The sequence below is a fragment of the Dreissena polymorpha genome, chromosome 1, assembly GCF_020536995.1.
Source record: "Dreissena polymorpha isolate Duluth1 chromosome 1, UMN_Dpol_1.0, whole genome shotgun sequence".
Lineage (NCBI taxonomy): Eukaryota > Metazoa > Mollusca > Bivalvia > Myida > Dreissenidae > Dreissena > Dreissena polymorpha.
In genome coordinates this window covers 80,798,018-80,818,451 of record NC_068355.1, presented here as the reverse complement: position 1 = coordinate 80,818,451, position 20,434 = coordinate 80,798,018, and positions in this window count along the sequence as shown.

The following is a 20,434-nucleotide window of genomic DNA, read 5'->3' as shown; positions in this document are numbered from 1 at the left end:
AATATATTTTGAGAAGTTTGACCTCAGGACTTTTTTATCTGATCCAGAATGTCTTGGCCAGGTGAAAGTACTAATTAATAAGTTAGAACATAGCTTGCAATTACAAGATGATGTTGATAGGTTTTATGATGAATGGATTAATGTAGTAAAAGATAATATGTATGATAAGGTGCCTTATTAGTCTATACCATTTGCAAATATAAGTAATAAAAAGAATGACCAGGTAAACAGTGGTGGAATGACATCCTCTCTGTTTTGTAGTCAGAGGTTTGTAAAGCTGAACGTCTTTGGTTGAAATGCCCAAATAACGGTGATAAACAGGTACTGAAATCAAATTATACGGGGGTGCGTGAGAAATTTGACAGAAGTTCAGCGTTGCAAACGCCTACAGTGGTACTCATTACAGAATGAATTGCTTAATGATTGTAATGTTAACCAGTCACAGTTCTGGAAATTATTGGTAGAACAGGGGTTGGTCATTGTAAGAAAAATGGTATCCCGATGGAAGTTATTTCAGATGATGGGTCGGTATCGAAGGATGTTAAAGAAGTTTTGGATAAATGGGATAGGGATTTTTGTACATTATACAGCAGAAATGATGAAGAACACATAAATATTATAGCTGATGAGTCAGACACAGTACATGAGCCCCTGTTTAATGATGGTATCAGTATCCTTGAAAAAATGACGGTTATTAAAGATGCTAAGCTATGAAAGGCCTGTGATATCGATAATATACATGTTGAGTCATTGAAGAATAATTCTTCTGTCTTATTTTTACATTCACTTTTTAATACATGTTTTAATAGGGACGTGATTCCATCTATTTGGGGAAAATGTATAATAAATTCCATACCCAAATCAGCAATGAATGTTCCAAGAGACCCGCTTTCGTATAGGGGTATCTCCCTTGCATGCTCAATGTATAAGCTTTATTGTAACATTTTGAACCATAGCTTGGTTAAATGGTCTGATGATAATAATATATTAGTTGATGAGCAGAATGGTTTTAGGAAAACCCGCAGCACTAGAGACCAAATATCTGCTTTGACCAGTTTGATCGACACTAGGAAGAAATCTGGATTGTCGACTTACACCGCTTTTATTGATTTCAAAAAAAGCGTACGATTTTATTAACAGGGCTAACTTATGGGGACGTATTACACAAATTGGAATACATGGAAAAATGTTCTCCAGTATAAAATCTTTATATAGTTCAGTTTCTTCCTGTGTCCGGTTGAATGGGTTAAAGACAGACTGGTTTGACGTCAATTGTGGCTTATCACAAGGGTGTTCGTTGTCGCCTTTATTGTTCATTTTTTATATTAATAATCTAGCTACTTACTTAAAAGCTACTGGTATAGGTATAAAGGTCGATGAAGACATTATTTGTATTCTGTTATATGCAGACGACATTGTATTACTAGCAGATAGTCAACAAAGTCTACAATTATTGTTAAACCATTTAGATAGCTGGTGTTCGTCAAATGATATGGTTATTAACGATAAGAAAAGTAATGTTGTTCACTTCAGACCTAATAGTATCCAACAATGTGACAGTGTTTTCAAATGTGGTGAATCAGTGGTGTCAACCGTGGATAGATATACCTACCTGGGTATTTTATTGCAAGACCATTTGGACTTCAATATTACAGCCAATGTGGTTGCACAGAGTGCTAGTCTGGCGTTGGGGCTCCTTATTGCTAAATGTAAAACTGCAGAAGGGTTTTCATACGATGTCTATACTAAGTTGTATGATAGTTTAGTTTGGCCCGTGATGGAGTATGGCTCGGCAATTTGGGGAACAAAATCCGTTTCATGTATTAACGCAGTACATAATCGGGCGATGAGGTTTTTTCTAGGGGTTGGTAGGTATACTCCCAATGCAGCTGTAGCAGGCGAAATGGGTTGGGTTCCTACTATTGCGCGACAGTGGAAAAGTATATGCAGTCATGGGTGTCGATTGTCCGCAATGCAAAAATGCAGACTTAACAAACGAATTGCACTCTGGGCTCTATCCAAGGGTAAAGGTAACTGTAGAAACTGGTGCTATTTAGTTAAAACTAAGCTTAGCGTTTAACTGTGAAGAGTTTTGTGATATCAGTAGCTCGAATACTAATTATGCACTACCTGTAATTGTAAGAGACAACATTTTTGAACAGTATGTAGTGGACTGGCATGCAACTATTAATCGTGAGCGAAGTGGTCGAGGTAATGGACGTAATACACTTAAGAAATATTGTTTGTTTAAACATATCCAAGGTGCCTGAACCACGTGACTTTTTCGGCTATGTGTGGGACAATCGGATGTAAACAAAACGTCGCTTCAGGTAAAGTTTTTGATAATGTCTTCATTATTTCAAAACCATTTTCAAAAAAACAAAGACGAGTTCCCGGTCATTGTAAAAAGACACAACTTTGTTTAGTTTGCGCAAAATTAATAAAGTATTTTTTCCAAAAAGTGCAACCGCGTGTTTGAAAGCACATGAAGTGAAATGCTATGTGTGGTATATTTTTTGTTCAATCAACAAAAACATTGATTATATTATTGTCGAGGGTTTAAAAAATAGGGCGGACATTGTTATTCTTCATAGAGAAGCTACATACATTGTATGTTTGCGCAAATACATCTGATTCGGAGTGTGTATATGAAAATGTAATGATGCTATGTGTGGGACAAATTTTTTAAATGCTATGTGTGGTATACAAACTAAACTGGAGTATCGAAAGATTGACATTAACGTCAATAATATTTAAAGTGAATAACAAAAGCTGATCAATGTTGGTAGTGTTTTGCGCGCCTTAAATATGATAATCCTACGTTCATGTTACTCAAATTTATCATGACTGTCGATAACTTATATTCATATTTTGTTTACTTTTAGAATGCCATTTGTTTGCGAACAGTGTGGAAGAGAGGTCAAAACACGGTCGGGGATCTCCTAACACAAAGCCACCCACGCACGGACAGGAAAATAGTTCCATTGGGCAAACTTTTTCTTGTTTGTTTCTATAAAATTATTATAAATAATTATTATAAAAAAACAGGCTCCATCAAACCGGGTCAGCTATAATATATTCTTGGATGCAGTTTGTGCTTCAAAAGGAGCTACTTTTCATGCCAGTATATTGTTGTAATATTCACTAAACACGTTGCAATGACTGTTATATTTGAAATCATAAATTTAATTATGCTGAATTTTGAGGACTTTGACGATTCAAAATAAAACGCTGTGAACATTGCAAGGAAACTTACATGTAATGTGTGAGAGGATTATTCATGGATGAAATATAATGGAGTCCAAAGGATTCAACTTTTGGAGGAGGACGTCATGGTATCTTGGACAATCGGCATTTTCATATATTTATTTATCACAAGATACTGAAAATGCTGAATGTGCTAATCGCAACACCAAAGTAAAACTGGTGAGATATTTATAGCTTTATTTCTCTTGACATAATATTGTATGTTTTCCATTTAATTTATTTGCTCAATTTTTATAATTAAAAAAACATGTATTCATAACCAGAATAGTTGATGCATGTAAAAATAAAAAGATACATGAGCAGTGTGTTTTACTTTTTTATGTCCCCCGCCACTTATAGTGGTGGACATATTGTTTTTGCCCTGTCTGTTGGTTGGTTTGTGTGTTTGTGTGTTTGTTTGGTCCAACTTAAACATTTGCCATAACTTTTGCAATATTGAAGATAGCAACTTGATATTTAGCATGCATGTGTATCTCATGGAGCTGCACTTGTTGAGTGGTGAAAGGTCAAGGTCATCCTTCAATGTCAAAGGTCAAATATATGGGGACATAGTGTTTCACAAACACATCGCTTGTTTTGTAATATAAAGGTGAATTATGTTGCGCATGGCGTCAAATATTTAATTATGTTCACTGTGGTGTAGAGGATTGGGAATGCGTGGGTTTGATCCATACTCTGGGAGTGTTGTCATTATCATCTACATGGACACCAAGTACTGGTGTACCAAGTAGTAGTACTAGTAGTAGTAGAAGTTAAATAGAAGTAGTAGTAGTAGTTGTTGTTGTTGTTGTTTGTGTTGTAGTAGTAGTTAATTAATAAGTAGTAGTAGCAGTAGTTGTAGTGGTTGTGTCTGTATTTGTATTGAATTCTGGTCATACAACATAATTATGCAGCTGCTTATGATGATGAGGATTGATATGATAATGCTGCTGCTGATAGTGATGATGATTATATGATGGGATTTGGGTATAAAAAAAATTATGAGGTTCAAACAAGAAACCTGCTGGATAATGAAACCTCTAATTTTATGACAAAAGAGCTTGGTTATATTGTATAAAATAAGTATAAAATTGTAAAAGTTGCCACGCAATGATCATGTGGGCTTCATCAACAGCTATGCATGAAACAGTTTTGTCTCTTTCAAATGCATTCAATATTGCTGTTCCAATTGTTGTGCTCAGAAAAACTTCTGGATTGGCATACACCAATGAATACTTTCCTTTAATTATTTCTGCAAAAGGCACATTGAAAACTTTTTCGCCCTAAGCAGGAATTCCAGACATTCCCCCCATCCCCCCAAGATGTTTCCTCCCTAGACATCCCCCCACGAAATTTCATCCGCAGACTTTTCCCTTCCCCTCCCCCATTTTAGTTTAAATGCTGACGTCCCCCCCCCCATAAATTTATAATTGTCTGTTTGAAGCATAATCTTGATTTATTATCAAAATATTTGTTTTGCTTATGAAATATTTAATTAACTTAATCTAGGAAGCATCTTGTTTTTTGTTTTCTTTGGATTAAGAATTCATTTTTTGTGTTAAACTGTTTAAGGAATGCATGTAAATCATTAGTAAGTGCATGTTGGTATACTAGTTGAATAAATGGAAGTTTCTCAAAATCTTACTGAGTATCTGATACCAGGCTTGGCGAAATTGGAAAAAAATATGCCGGCCATCCGAACAGGCATTTCAGAAAATGTGCCGTTCCGGAGAAAATTTAGCCGGACCGAAAAAACAACATTAAAACGACATATTGGATGATGATCATCCAACGAAATATGTATCAGTGCATCTTATTGGTCAAACAATACTTAACTGACCAAGTATATCCATTTAGGCATTAAAACAACGAAAACTAATTAAGTAACAAGAAGTATCGAAAATAAAATTGCGGGTAACGGACACTAATTTGTACAATGTAAAATGATAACATTTATGGAGACCAATGACGAGTGCATGTTATAAAGATATCTCTAGAACATTGTTTATATTTAATAAACAACCTTTTTAAAGCCATGCTTCATAAAGAAATGCATATTTTAATGTCCTTATCTACTCGAAAAATATGTCAAAGCTATCAAGATCTTTTTTGTTAGAATGCAGTTGCCGATTTTGCGACTGAGTTTGATGAAGGTGTTGTGTAACCAGTCGGATTTGCTAATTGTACGTAACAAACTTATTTCAAGCATCAAAACAATGAGCGATTTCATTTTCATGATGTAGAAAGGGGTTTGCTCTTCGAATTTTCAACTTAAAAAGATAATGATTTGTTTGCATTCATTTTACATTTTGCCGGTCACAGGACCGACATTCTTGCTAAACCTGTCGGACCAAATAGAAATCTGCTCATCGTATCGCCCCTCCTCATCGTATCGTCACGTAATGAAAATCGATAGGAATCAAGGCTCGCGCTTATCCGAAGTTGTCCGAATACGGTTCGTGTATTGCAAGAAGACGTATTTTGCCTTTCAAGATTGAAATCATGCGAAAAAAACTGGTATAACACATTTAATCGTAGTAAAAACACTTGAGTTTTAAAAAATATTTCGCAATTATTACTCTAAAATGTTTTAATTCCCAATATTTACCGTCTACTTCTGCGAATCTTTTTGCATCCAAGGCTAACCTTGACATTGCCTGTTCACTGCATGCAGATGCTTTATGTATACGATAGTTCAGTAGCTGTAATCTACTGGCTCAAATACACCACAGTCACGTCCAAAAATTAACGCGCAAATTGTATGTGTCATTTGACTCTCATTTATTATGACGTGACCATAAATCCAAAAATATACAAATTGTTTTTGAGAAAAGTGTGTGCATGAGTAGGGTTTGTGACTAAACTTTTGTGAGTTAAGAAGTGACTGGGCGAGTGAGTGAATGACTGGGTGAGTGAGTGAGTGAATGGGAGAGTGAGTGAGTGAATGACTGAGTGAATACAAAAATACACATTTTAAAGATAAAATTTTCCTTTCAGGAAAAGCCCAACAGGTTTTTAATAAATAAAATAAAGAGGCGTCAAAATGATATCGAGTCACTGAACCTCGCGTATAAAGCAGTCCACGAGAAAGGCGTTAAAGTTAAAACGGCAGTCAGAATGTTTGGTGTTCCATGTACAGCGCTCAGAGATATGGTGTCTGGCCATGTGAATCACGATAAAGCGGTAGTTGATGGGGCCCCTTTTTTGAGTCTCGATGAGGAGCGGGTACTTGTTGATTACGTGGAAACACTAGCGCAGCTTGGGTACGGACTCACCAATGAGAGGCTAAAAACACTGGAAGGCGACCTGGTCTTCTCGTTTGGAAGAAAAAAGAACAACAAACCTATGAGCAACAATTGGCTCTACGGATTTCTTCACAGATGGGAACACCAAATCGCTTCGCTTTCAGCTAAGAGGCTGGAGAGTAAACGGGCCAAGTCAGCAACGCCGCAAGCTGTTGACATCTACTTTAAAAATCTACTCAACACATTGACAACGTACAATCTCCTAGATAAACCACACTTAATCTTCAATATAGAAGAAACCGGCATAACCCCAGAACACAGACCTCCAAACATTATTGCTCCCGTTGGTGTCAAAGCACAGACCATAACTTCACCACGTTCGACCACAACGACCATAATTGGATGCGCAAATGCCATTGGAAATGCACTCCCGCCGTTCTTCATATTCAAGGGGAAGCGATTCGATCTTGCATTAATGAGCGGCGCATCAGCGGGAGCGTATTGCACAATGTCTGAATCCGGCTGGATAAATGGAACAATATTTAAGGAATTTCTCCAAAACCACTTTCTTCCACACGTCGGCAACATGAACGCCAATCCCAATCAACAGGTATTAGTGATATACGACGGACATGCTTCACATATTTCGATAGACACCATTGAATGGGCCACGAGTCATAACGTAGTTCTATTTGTGCTACCTGCTCATACCTCCCATCTTCTCCAGCCGTTGGATGTAGGCGTTTTTGGACCCTTCAAAACGTACTACAATGCGGAATGCGCATCGTTTTTGACCAAAAACATCGGGCAGCAAATTACTAGGTATGAACTATACGCACTAGCCAGCAAAGCATACCTAAAGTCAATGACACCCGCAAACATTCAGTCGGCTTTCCGAAAGTCGGGCATTTTCCCCCTATGCAAATGATGTTGTGCCAATTCAAAAACTATTCCCTTGTGAAAGCTTTCGCGAATAGGACCCAATCGAAAAAGTAAAGGCTTTAAAAGGTGGAGAGGAAGCAGTGAAGCTGTTCATGGAACAAACAACATCAAAACATCGCAGGACCTTTGTTCTATCAACAAAGCATGCCCGATGTGAAAATGTTCATGTCGCATGAAAAAAGATGAACAAAAGGATGGGACGCTGAAGAAGCCGGCATCTGGTGGACAAGAAATAACAAATAACGTGTTTCATTCTGAACTAAAACAATATCACAAACAACGGGACAACAAATTGAAAACATAATGGAAGCCAAGACACGTTGAATGCCATACAAACTCGTGAAATTCAGGGGCCATCAACAAGTGTGATAAATCCTACTCGAAATGAATTTCATGATCTGACTGACTCAGATGAGGAATTTGACGATGACATTCCGTGCTGTATTTGCAACCAGATCACACCGCCTACACTACACAATCAACCTTGTCTGAAGATTGTAAATTGGGCCCAGTGCGACATGTGCGATGGTTGGGTGCATCTTGCATTCAGCACTTCAGTTCGGGTCGTGAGGCGGAATAGTCAATTCTTTTGTTCAAAATGTCAAGTCGATTTGTAAAATTAACCTTTACCTTTGGAAAACATTGACTTAAATAGTTAATTGTTGGTTAAATTGTTCATATGTTATATGTTACTATTGTGTATCGAATTGCGTATTTTATATTTGAATACGTTTTCTAATACAAATGGATTTAATATACTTAAAAAACTACTTGATATCTTAAACCGAGTTTTTTTTTAACTTTCTCGTTGCCCCTGTTACGTTCAGAAGTTGTACTTCACTTTGCGAACTGAATTATAGCATGAACTCTTGCCCTGTCCAATAATAAATAGCAACCAATCATGAGTGGCGATACAATGAGACAGCGCTCGAATGACATGGAGCAACAGAGGGAGGTAAGTCCGGTTAATGTAAACTTATGCCGTTAATATTTTTGTTCGGTTTTACATGATAATCAACAAAAGAAATACAAAATCAATGTATTATTTATTTATTGTAAACCCACTAAACCCGTTATGAGTAATAAGAGGGTCGATACAACGGATGAACATGCTACATGTTGTTGTTTTTAATCTTATCAAATAGGATCAATTGATGAATTATTTAATTTTGAGTAAACTTGGGCTGGGTTGTGAAACCGTAGTTATTTGTTGTTTTTATTCCAATTAACTAGGGTCGATTTGTGAATTGAAAAATGGTAAAATCACATTTATATTAATTTCAAAAATGTTAATCATTGTAACAGTTTAATATGATAAATAATTAAACTATGTAACTGTCTTTTTTTCATGGATTCATATGTATATAATCAAATTATTGGATGCCACTGATATTTTCATTTTTACTAATAGCTAATTTAGACTTATTACAGCAGAATTGCAATTTTCTTGCAAATTATTTCATTATTAATAATATAATTAGCAAATGTGATCAAAACATATTGATATTTTAATAATTTAACTCAATAATATTTATAATATTTAAATTTGCCCCAAAAAACTAGGGTAGGTAAGTAGGAAGGGAATTTCATTTTATTTTTTTCATTTTGAAATTATCCGTGTTGTTAGTTTAAAATATATTAAAAGCTTCTTCAACATCAGTTATACGTTTTACGACCTGCAATAGATTCTATGCTACTTTATTTTACTATGGTAAGTCATTAAAGTGTTATTTATTTTTCAACTACAGAATGTGTTTATCTCATCAAATGAATGACTATCCCCCTTAAAGGGATCTTTTCACGCTTGGTAAATTGACAAAATTGAAAAAAGTTGTTTCAGATTCGTAAGTTTTCGTTTTAGTTATGATATTTGTGAGGAAACAGTAATACTGAACATTTACCATGCTCTAATATAGCCATTATATGCATCTTTTGACGATTTTAAAACCTAAAAATTATAAAGCGTTGCAACGCGAAACGATTGAATAATTTGGAGTGTTCTGTTTTTGTCGTTAAATTTTGTGAAACTACGAAGATTGCTTATATAATGTACAAAATACGTTAAGAATGTGTACTCGGCGGAATAGCTCAGTAGGCTAAAGCGTTTTTACTTCAGGACTCTGGCAGGACACAAGGGGTCACTGGTTCGAAACCTGCTCCGGGCAATGTTCTTTTCCTTTTTTAAATTTTTTTCTTGATTTTTTACTGGAGCTTTTACGATCCAATGTTTACATTTATCAATATAAAGCATTTAATGAATAAGTTTAAAAAATGCCAAAATCTGTGAAAAGGCCCCTTTAAAAGATGTCACCTATTCTAAATTCATTGAAACAATAGTTAATAATTGTTATATTTGTAACATACTATTCCACTAAAAATGACCATCAAAGAACATCAATGCTGTGCTTTTACTAAATTTTTCAATGATCTCAATTATTTAAAGAAATTTTTTTATCAGGCCCTTATAAAACAATTATTATTCGATCTATTAAATTGGTAAAATTTGTTAGAGGCTTCCCTAAAAACAACCATGAAAGAACTTTAAAGCTAAGTGCTTTAACTCATACAAAGGTGGGCATATAGTGATTGTACTGTCTGTCCGTCTGTCTGTCTGTCCTTCCGTCACGCTTTTGCGTTTAGGTTTCGAAAAATGCTCATAACTTCTATGTCTCTTGAGATATAACCTTCATATTTGGTATGCATGTGTATATGGACAAGGCCTTTCCATACGCACAAACGTTTTACCCTTGTAACCTAAACATTAAACTTAAGGTCTGCGTTTAGTTTTCGAAATCTGCGTTATGGTTTCGAAATATGCTCATAACTCCTAGCAAAGCGTTCATAGGGGGGCATATGTCATCCTATGGTGACAGCTCTTGTTTTTTGAAACCTTCACTTGGGAATTCTAAGATCCTATTTGGGGAAAAATATAAACTTTTTAGGCCCCTGAAGGGTGGCATATAGTTTTTAAATGTCCGTCAGTCCGCCCGTCTGTCCGTCAGTCTGTCCGTCCGTCCGAAAACTTTAACATTGGTCATAACTTTGATGCATTATTACATAAGGCTTAAGCAAAGTTGAACTCTTAAAAACTTGATGACTGGGGTACTGAATTTTTCATGTTTGTTGCTTGCAATTTACTGAACATAATGCAGGTGAACAAAATTAATGCCTTGTCTCTTAACAGCGAGATGGTGTTTTTTCATAAATATTTAGGTTATTTTTATAAATAAGACCTCAGAACATATTTATATAGTATAAAATGAATTCTAAGCTATACATTTATTATGACGGCATTATGTGTTTCGCTGTAAAATAAAATCTACAGAAAAAAGAGACTACAGCCGCATGTCACAAGAGTTGTTAAAGAGTATTTTGACAATATTGTCCCTGAATTTTGCCCATTTTGAAACATTCTAAATAAAAAAACTGATTCTTTGTTCAGCATGCATAGGGGATGGAGGAGCATTTGTTGGTGCCTTTTAAAAAAGTAGTTTCAAAGTGTGGAAAATTGAGTTTTAAAATGTATACACAATGCCTTAAATGAGGCAAATTCCAACAATGTCTGTGTTTTTTCATTTAAAAACAAGAGATGTGTTTGTCAGAAACACAATGCCCCATATTGCGCCGCTTTGAAGTTATATATTTTACCTTGAAGGTTGACCTTGACCTTTTACCACTCAAAATGTGCAGCTCCATTTGATACACATGCATGCCGAATATCAAGTTGCTATCTTCAATATTGCAAAAGTTATGGGCAATATTAAAGTTGTCAGACGGAAGGACAGACTGACAGACGGACTGACAGACAGTTCAAAAACTATATGCCACCCTGATGGGGGCATAAAAAAAACTGTATTCTTAATTGGTTTATAGGTGTTATCTGTGTCTCCACAGTATTGGAATAACCAATTTACACTTAAGGCTAAAACAGGGCTGATCCATTATATCCACCACCACGTTCATTCCAATACTTATTGCTGATATGTGATCTTGAAAGGATTTTCAATATGTCATTTTTGTTAGCACATATAAGTTGGTTTTACAAATTTACTGAGTGTAAACTTTCGGCACTTAAATAGCTCAAAGTGACCGGGAAAAAAGTTCTTAAGTTCTGATTTACATACAAGTATTAACACTTTCAAAATTCAAAGTTTAGAATGGAAAGTGTTCTCTTATTGCCAACAACTGCATAGATCTTAACATTATAATCTGGTTGTTTTGTCTTAATTACTACTTTTGTATATTCTTTTGTATTGCCCTCTTTATATTATTTTTCAACATATATATCCAGTAATTGAAGATCTCAGATGTTCTGTGATGTAAATGTGTATGGTTCTTGTTACTTGTTACACCCATATCAATTTCATAATGCCTTAACACCGATATAGGATATAAGTGTTTTTTGATTATTTTTCTTTAGAAAAGTGTGTTGCCAGACATATTACAGTTAAATTACTTCATATCAGTAATGGCAGTCAGGGAAGGAAACTAACTTTTTACAGTTGTAACACAATTGTGTTGCCTGCACGGTCGACCATATTAAGTGATTTGGTTGCCCAGCGAAAGAGTACAGGCCCAAAACCATGGGCATGTCTGTGATATGTATCTTAATTTTTTTTTAAAGAAAAAAATATATATTTAAACAACACCACTGCTGAGTTTTAACATTTCCACTACAGTATGTCTTATTTTGAGAATCCATTCTGAATCGAATTCATGCCCAAGAGCAAAGTTATGCCTTAATAAATGAATATAACCAAACTGAACATTGTTACACTGTCGCTTATTTTAATGGCACTGGATTGTTTAAGGCTTTAAAAAGCTAGTTGCCTGGCCGGAATAACACCATATGCAATTAAGTTGCCTAGGCTCAAATATAAAAAATATCTGCCAGAAGTACTGTATGGTTGCCATCATCAAATGCACAGAAAGAATCGTTTTTCAAATTCAATTGAGCTCTCCATTCATTCCATCCTGCGAAACCCTTGAAGTGTCTCAATACTGGTAATAGTAAACCCCACTGAGGGCAATATGGCTTCGGTCCATACACAGTTTGTGACTGCCTGGCTGGTCACTATAATGCCATTGGGACCAAAGTGGAGTTTACTATTTCTTATATTACACCGAAGAGTTTTCCCTGCACCACTGTACAGTGTTGTAGGATTGTTTATGGTTTAGAACCTAAACATATGGATTTAATCTCAAAGTTTGTCGCCCTGCAGAACATCAGCAATCTTGTAATTAATGTAATTTAAGAAATACTGGTTCTTTTAAGTTTGAATAATGTTTTTATTTTCACTTCAAGAAACAACTAATTGGCTTTCTAAACATTTAATTAACATTTGAATATTTTGTATGTAATGACAACTAATGTAAAACAATAACAGAAATAAATATTATATTATTTTACTCCTCAGAGATATTGGTACTTCCATATGTATATTATCGGTTAATTTAGTGCAAATTTATTGGTGTGTAACCCGAACTATATTTTCGGTGTAATATCTTCCGCCTAGAGGCGTTAGACATATCATTCCACCAAATACAGGTTACGCATGCGCAATTCATTTCCTTCTATATTACATATAAAATAGTTGATGGTTGATATCAAAATTTTACCATGACCAAGCGTTTCAACACTATATCATCATACATCATTGGAAAGATAAATGCATAATCTTTTGAAAAAAATGCATGCCATCAAATTCTATGTGTTGTAACTCAAAATATTTACCTTAGAATAGGCACACCAGTTTTGACACATGTGGAGGCGACTATTTTTACTCAAATAGTATGACCTACTTTCAAAGCCGGGAACCATCAACAGAAAAAGTAGAGCACAAAAATGGCTATATTTCTTATTGCTTACAAATATACCTTCAAATTAATACCAAAACGTACCATTTGCATTCTATTTTACAAATTCTATGCAGCATTGGACAATGTGTGCTATATATCAAATTGACTGCATGTAACACTGTAAACAGGAGTTACGGTTTGGGGTTATGTGACCTACATCCGAGAGACGATCGCCGTTATGGCGGAATTGTCCGAGGGTTACCGATTGCAGCCTTTAGTAAATTCAGGTGTGGTGTAGCACCACTTAGGATCGAAACTGGACGATATGAAAAATTAGATGTCAATGATCGCAAATGTTCATTCTGTGACTCGATTGAAGACGAGTCTCATGTTCTGTTTCAGTGTTCTGTGTACAGCCATATTACACATGTTCTCACCCAGAAAGCCTGTATAGTTAACCCAAACTTTCAAAATATGTCATTGTTAGAGAAGACTATTTTGGTGTTCTCCGACCCACTTCTGATTAGAATAACTGCCAAATCCTGTTTTAAAATTATTAAATTAGGCTCATTGTATCTATGTAAATAACTTGATAGAGGATTTTTTACAACCTGGTCAACTGGTATTTTTTCACCTTTGTGAAATACTTTGTATTTTAATCTTTGAGTAATTATACTCAACATGGTTGTAGATATGTATAGTTGGTTTTATCGTTGTATAGTTAACAGTTGCTCTTTATTGCCTGGCAATATAAATTGGAAAACTTTGATGTATCAATAGCTGACTTGTATCTTTACACTTTCTTCTTCAACATGAAATTCTTAAATTATCCAGTGGTGCCTTGTTTTAGTACCACTATAATGTCAAGTAGCCTTATTTGGGCCAATATTTTCTTTTTTGTTAGACATCATTACGTTTTCCAATTTTCCAACTCTATTTGTACAATGATTAGCAATGATTAATTTGTTTGATTATACAGACAATAATTAATGTATGTTGTTATGTATGTAATGTATATCAAAGTCCCTTTATAAGGCTTTTGTATAGTGGTCATATGCAATCTTTCAAGTTTATGGATCTTAAAAGACATTTTTAAAGTACATTGTATATGCTGGGATTAAAATGATGCACTAAACTTGCTTCTTAGCGCATTTGAATGTAATGCAGGAAAGATGACTCTGCAAGGCTTAAAAGCAGATATTTTAACGATAGGGTCTGAAGAGGTTTTTTCCTTCAATCCGATAGAGAGCAATCGTCTACAGTCTGATAACTGATTGTAAGTTTATACTAGGTTAGAAGTATATATTATCACCACTAATCAGCTTATCATGCATGGTATGTCATGATGGTGGAATGTTCTCTCTTGGTGGTTTATTATTTGTGCAATAATGTCACAATTCACAGTGTTGGATAATGTTCGGCAATAAATTTGTATGACAAATAGTAAGATTGGTGGTGGCAATATAGATTTTAACATGCATATTGATTGTCATGTATAAGTCTCGTATAACTCATTATATGAGTGGCCAATGTTTTATCTTATTGTTTTATATATGCAAATATGTGATAAATGTAAATATTGGATGAGACTATGATAAATAATAAATCTAAATCTAGATCTATGGTAGAGTCTTTATTCGGTCAAGTTTCAGAAAGACATATAATATCGTGGTAGTTAAGAAAAGATGAAAACTTACTATCAGAGCATTTAAACGTAGTCCTTCCACATTCCATGTGACAAATGTAATTACATTCTTACGAACGTCCTATTCTGTATACATTTGCTTGTCTATATACAGTTTGTCAATTTTGAGGTACGCCTCCTTTCCCTCGGATCTCTCCTTTTTCATGATGGTATTAGCCTTCGCCGGACCTCCATCACTTCCTGTGGATACTGCACGTATATTGCGTAAATGTGTTAAAGCTCTAACCTATGACACATTCCATACAATACTTAAATTCTGAACTGGACATGTGTGCGACCTATGTGGTACTCTTTTACTTCCCGCCAAATAACATGTAACTCTGAACTTCAAAAAACTTCAAATGAGGCCTTTTTAAAAATGTTGATTAAAGAAATATGGAAGAGAACAATTACAACGAGCGAGGCATGGTATAGCGGAGATAACCCTGGGTTATGGTTAGGTTAGGGGTCAGGTTAGGGTTAAGGTATGGGTTTACCCTAACCCTCTAACCCCCCCCCCCCCCATGCGCATTACAATACCATGCCTCGCTCGTTGTCATTGTCCGCTTCCCAAACTTCTATAAATCGACTGTCCTGTCTTTATACATATCGTAGTTGTTAGTTGAACCACTCTTTGATGGTTGTTAAATGAATAATTATGGCAGATAGTATTTTGATACAAAGACATTAGGCCATCAGAACGTATCTCTTATCTCAACATGCAATTGTGGAGATGTGGTCATTCAAAGACATAAGACATCACATAGAGTTGATTCCGAGCATAGCTCTTATAAGTTATTACATCCCTGCGGTCGCAACCTAACTCGTTTTGGTGGTACATTTTATAATTCGTTTAATTATTTATCGTTTAAAACTTTGAAATAAATATTTTTTTATTCTTATTTTCAAATTTGACTGCAAGTCTTTATTTAAAGTTCACTTGCCGCGATTTTTAAAACCCGTAAAACCTCTTTATTTATAGAATTAAGTGCATATACAAACTATTTCGCACCTCGCTTCAATTCAAGAACAGTGTTTTTAGCGAGAACGAATAGGACAAAGTCGCGATTTTTCAAACATTCCGATCTACTCGCCATTTTCATTCAAACAGGAAGTGACGTCATTTTCTCCCATTGTTATTGCTATCAATAACGAACCGGCTTTATATGGCTTGGGATGTATCGATCATATCTCGCAACTATATAGTTAGAAAAATTGATGAAAATAATGGAAGCCGATAGTGATCATGATGAGTTTTCCGTTCAACCGTACATGTATGAGCCAGAATTTAGTGACAGTAAGTCAGATTTTTCTGACTCTGATTCGGACAGCAAGGTAAATTTTGCCGATGCTCAAGACGGCCATCGTGTTGGGAATAAGGCTTGGTAAATATAAAATTTTGTTTCATGCACGTGTTGGTTAAAATAACACGATTTCTTAGATTGTTATTCTACAGTACAAGCTTGTTGAATATGACTAGGATGTATGGCTAATAATTAAAAATAAAAATTAGAACAGATACTTGCATCAGTTCTGATTAGAAAGGAATGTAAATATTTCAAACTACATGAATTTAAATTTAAAACACTGTTTCCATTAAAAATAAAACTAGTTTCAGTTGTCAACATTTATAATAATTTATTGATAAATACAACTTCCTTTATAATCACATGATAAAATCAAAACAAGAGCATGGTATAGGTCCGAGTTGGCAGAGTGGGACATGGAACTGCACCCTTTGTTAGCTAAGCCGGAGCACTGGTCTGATAGTAATACATTTTATGATTGTTTGTTGATAAAATTGGGCTAGGGCTAATCTCTTATCTGAAACCATACTGTGTCTGCAATAATCAACTTGTGATATATCCACAGATAAGGCACTTTTCAAAAGCCAAATAGCCATAAACTCCATGACACTAATGCTCGATTAGTCATTGTCGACTCGAGTACTACTTACATGTACATTACATATACTTACTCTTAAGTATACTTACAATACCCCGGGTATGGTGAATATGCTTAAATGTATCCGGGAATTTTAACGCTAAATCGGTCGTTGTCGGCTATTTTTTTAAATTAATTCTGTTCAGATTTATGTAAATTTTCTGTTAAATGGACTCTATATAATCGAAACTGATACTCAAAAAGCATGTTGGTAACTTGATGCAGTTTTGTTTTAAGAGAAGTTTAAGACAAACAATATCGTTTTACGGTAATTGGTAGCGCGTTTTACGAAATCGGATTTTGGGCGGGAATACAACTCGGGTACAGTCTAAAACCGACCGGGTAAGTTTAAGTATATTTACCTGGGGTACATGTACGTATACTTAAGAGTACCCGGGGTACGTGTAAGTAGTACCCGAGCCGACAATGACCGATTGAGCGACGCTAATGGCAGTTATGTATGGAATAATACACCACATTGGTAACTGGTGTCAATTTGACTGGTAGCCATGGAAATTCTTGAAACTTAAGAAACTAAGAAATCAATCATGCGCTTTGTGATCTTGAATTGAATCCAGAGAATATCATTTCAGAGAAATGCCAAACTGTTCATTGTTTATGAAATATAAAAAAATGTACGAATAATTACAATCCATGCACAAAACCCTTCTCAATTTACATTTTTATTTGAATATTTCAATATAACAAACTGAATGGTGTTAGTAAAAAATATTATTATTTTTACTAATACTATTCCAATTTCCTTTTAAACTGTATTTTTATAATCTGTGTAGATCTAATAGACACTAATTTAGATCTATTTGAGTTAAATATAAGTATAAGAAAGTTTACATAATATTTTTACATACACGTTGATTCTATCATACTATCTTAATACTTATGGAAATATTATTGAAACAAGCCCAAATGTTTTTTTTAAGATACTTCCAATACTTTTGGTTATTTGGCTGTAGTCTTATTTATTTATCAAATGGAATGTTACTTTGTACATGTCCTTTTTTAAGGTTCATGTAGAAGCTTCATTTTGAAAAATGTGGGACCCCAAGCATTGAACTCAAATTTGACTAAAGGAAGAGTGACACATTGAAAATGTATACATATATGCTTTAAAGGATGTTTTTCCTTCAAACTGCTACCAATTTTGTACATCAACGTATCATACCATCCACAAAACCAATCAAAATACAAAGCGATTTTAACACTAAAATATACATTATTTTTTAAAATCTGAATCATGTTTATTCCACGTATTTCGGCGGAAAATTATATAACTAGTGAATAATATCGACATTGACGAGGGCAAGTTACGCTTAAATAGTAAAAAAAGTTTACATATCTAGAAATATCAAAACTCGAAAACATGTCATTTCATCACCATGGGGGCAGCCATTTGTAAATTCATAAAATAGAAAGAAACATGCTAAAAACTCACTCATCGCCTATTTGACATTCCAAACGGTTGACGATGACAAATGCATTGGATTGTAATCTTTCCGTTGATGTTTGCAAACTGCACGATCAGACCTCATAAACACTCAAAAGAATAACTATGTAAGAAGCATTTCACCAATGTTTACAATTGTTGTCGAATCACCATACTTATAGTATTGCGCATAAAATAGTACGCTTACAGACTGACAGAAAGATCGATACGTAACTCCGTTAAATTCATCACGGTATACTATTCTATTGATAATATATAATAACACTTCGCTTTAACAATCTAAAAGGAGAAATAATTCTTTTAAACAAAGTTTTTCATAACGAAAGTAAAAACAACGGAAGTTAGATGGATATTCTGTGAGATGCACTTCGGATCCAGAAAAAACAATACAAATAAACTAAAAAAGACGTGTGGGGGACAATTTTCAGCTGGAAAATATTTGAAATAGGGTAAGTGATGATATCTCTACGTGGTCATTTCTGTTATTGAGTGCGATCTCTTGCTGATTAATGTTAATAGTTGTTTTACTAGTTGCGAACCAACTGTCAAAATAAGTGTTTTCTCAGGTATGTGTATACACATACCCGGTTTTCTCACCACTGCACGTGGTTTCGACCGATTTGTTTTGCACGTTTTTCTACGGAGCACAGCGAGTGCCACGCTTTCAAAATGGGTAGAAGGAATCGAAATATAAAATCAATCGGTTTGCCAATTTCTTTATATTCCTTTACAATTTTATATGTCGTCAGCAATCTATTTCAATTTGAGATGGTTTAAATTTGCAATTTGGTTGTGAGGTAAATAACAAAATTGTTAAGCCTTTGAAAAAGAATTGTGACTCTTATTATCCACCATACCTGGATTTTTAAAAAGTAGTTACGTTTTAGTTATTTTTAGAACTTTGTTTAGGAAATTTATCCAAAATAGGCAGTTGAATAAAAACTCATTTGTTGTTTTATGACAATAATTTTATGTGAAATGTTGCTAACTTGACCTTGTATATGTATATAGCTTTGTATTTATTCAACTTAAGGTAGTGCATATCCTTCCTAACTTTAGATTGAGATTTTGTAAATTAGTGTAAAAATGTATTGGTTTTAAACCAAAATATGAATAAAGCACACAAATATTGAAAGTCAAGAATGTGCTTATGTTATTCTATCCGTCTTTAGCTTTAAAATGATATATAGTTTGACCATATTGTGACACATTGAATGAAGAAAAACCAAAGCGAATTTTTAATGAATATTATCCCCCCCCCCCCCATGAACCTTAAAGCCGTTCCACTGAGTGAATATTACCTATTGTCCTTTATAATAAGAGAAGGGTTGTAATTTATTGTTTGTTACTAAGCCATTTATGCATACATGCGTATAATATATTAATTATCCATTTCTAACGAGTAACATCATCCCTGGCAAAACCAAAAAGTCCCTTGTTTCCCAAAACCGGTCGTTCTTTGCACCCAAAAGCAACACACTGAACCACGGCGAATAACGATTTTCATGCAAAAAGACAACACAGAAAAAGCACACGTTTTCAATAAAACTTGTATAAAAGAACTTTATTAACATAACACGATAATAAGTGCCAAAGTTGATCCGTAATAACAATGGACGAGTTTCCGTCTCATGCGCGTTGTGTAAAATGAGGTTACAACCAAAATAGGTTGCGGAAATACCAAGCGGTTTACGGAAAACAAGATCATCGTTTTTTCAGTATCATACTATTTTTGCCATTACTCTTGATGATTCCATATGTTTTAGAATATACATATTTATAAAATAACCTTTTTCGTTATAAAATCGGCATTGGACAGTTAGTAGATAGAGCATGGTATTGATTTGCAATACAGGACAAACGAAACAAAGTTACAAACTTTATAAAATGCTTCTACATCTATAAGTATTATACTTGTGTTCCCGTCTCATAATTAACGGGCGTCTCCTTTACATCGTGTTATCCCCCAACCCCGTGACTTAACTTTAACTAAGATTGTTCGACTACAAGATACAGTGAGTCGCGTTCTGAGAAAACTGGGCATACTGAATGCGCGTAATGTGTCGTTTCAAATTAGCCTGTGCAGTCCACACAGGCTAATCAGGGACG